Source organism: Malurus melanocephalus, unplaced genomic scaffold, assembly GCF_030028575.1.
Source record: "Malurus melanocephalus ecotype Western Australia unplaced genomic scaffold, MMel_1.1 scaffold_201, whole genome shotgun sequence".
Lineage (NCBI taxonomy): Eukaryota > Metazoa > Chordata > Aves > Passeriformes > Maluridae > Malurus > Malurus melanocephalus.
Window position 1 is genome coordinate 1238153 of NW_026623433.1, and position 1933 is coordinate 1240085.

Consider the following 1933-nt stretch of genomic DNA (forward strand, 5'->3'; position numbering starts at 1 on the left):
ACAGGTTTTTTTCTCAAGGTTTGCAGCAGTTTTGCTGCCTCAAAGCTCTGCTTTTTCCTGCTTTCTGGGTTTCTGTGTCTCACAGCGTTGCTGCGGCCCCACATCTGTTCTGTGTCTGTATCAAAGACCGTAATCCTCCGGAATTAAATTCTGGAGTCTCTGAGTGATTCCCGTGGGTGCTGCCTTTTAGGGTGTTTGTTTACCTGGACAACATGTTCTGCYGAGTCCCCAAAGACCGGCGTTCCTGCAGGAAGATCTTGTAAAAATCATCAGCTGTGTTTGAGAGGAGTTTTTGAAAAGCCTCCCTGTTTTGATCGTGTTGCATCGTGCGCCTCTCCGTGCTTCATGTACCCTTCCTGTGGATTTCCCTGAAGTTCAGCTCACAGGCTTGCCTTTGGAATGTGAAATGATGTACACACACGCCTTCTCTAATATTTATGGGATAAATGCTAAGCTGTACTTCAGTGATTATCAGGAGCTTCTCAAAAACAGGTTTCAGGCGTCGGAGCTGACATCACACCTTCAATTATTTACTGGGAGCTGGTTTTCAAACAGCTGGCTGAGGTTTGTTCAGGTATTCAGAGGCTCAAAARCRGGGGGGATGYKCAGCCTGGAGAGGAGAAGGAWCCAGGGAGATCTCTTCCAGTGCCTAAAGGGGCTCCAGGAGAGCTGGAGAGGGACTGGGGACAAGGGATGGAGRGACARGACACAGGGAATGGCTTCYCACTGCCAGAGGGCAGGGATGGATGGGAYATTGGGAAGGAAYTGTTCCYKKKRRGGKKGGGRRGSCCYKGSMMMRGGKKSCCMRRRRARSYKKKGSYKMCCCYKGRWYCCYKGSAGTGYCCAAGGCCAGGCTGGACATTGGGGCTGGGARCAGCYTGGGACAGTGRGAGGTGTCCCTGCCCRTGGCAGGGGKTGGAATCAGATGGGCTTTAAGGTCCTTWCCAAYCCAAWCCAGGCTGGAATTCYATGATTCTATGAAWACAGCTCCRGTGTGTGTTGTCCATGTTGTGAAYTTCTTTTTGTCTTGCATCCCACAGTTAAACTTCCCCTCTCTCTGCTCTCTGCCTTTTTGGGTCTGAATTCTGCACTGAAAGCTGCAGGGATGGGGGTTTTTTATTCCCTGTTGGTCTCACTGGTGTTGGATTACATTTCTTTGTTTCACCCCATTTKCCCCCCAAATATTAATGGCAGCAAACGAGAGATGAGAGCTTTTCATAGAATCCCTAGGGATATCTCATAGGTATCTCACAAAATCCCAGAATGGTTTGGGTGGGAAGTGACCTGAAGGATGATCTAATTCCAGCTCCCTGCTGTGGCTGGTCATAGCAGCAGCGTGGCTCAGAATGCCCACTCCTCCTGCCAGACACGAGGGGGTCAGGACCGCATGGGCTGGAGGCAGCAGCTGCCAGCAGAGCTCTCCCGCCGAGCCTGGCTGTTCAATAATGCTCTAATTAACTACTGCAAACTTCAGAGGACCCAGCTAACTCTAATTGAGAGATCAACAGAGGCTGCAATGAAGTTAGATGTGCATACTAATTACTGAATTATCTAACACCTGCTTCGGAGAGCAGCTCCAAAATATAAATACATTTTGCACTGTAAGGCCCTTGCTTTGAGGAAGGCGAGATCTTGCCTCGTCAGGCTCATCTCAGCTCCCTGGCTTCCCAGAGGCTCCTCRCTGCAAAAGCTCTGTCCTTTATTTTTAGGCAGGGTGGTGAGGCTGTCATGTTGCAGGCTCAACTTGCAAGGAGCCAATTAAGCAGCWTTCCAAACATTAATGCGATGCTCCCGAGGTGATGGTGAAGATGATGATGATGATGATGGTGATGACGTCTTTGGTGAGGCCCTGGTGAATTCTTGCTGCACTCCGAGTTTCATGTCAGTGTCCAAATGACACTCCATTTGCTGGCAGCTCCCAAAGCTACTCCAA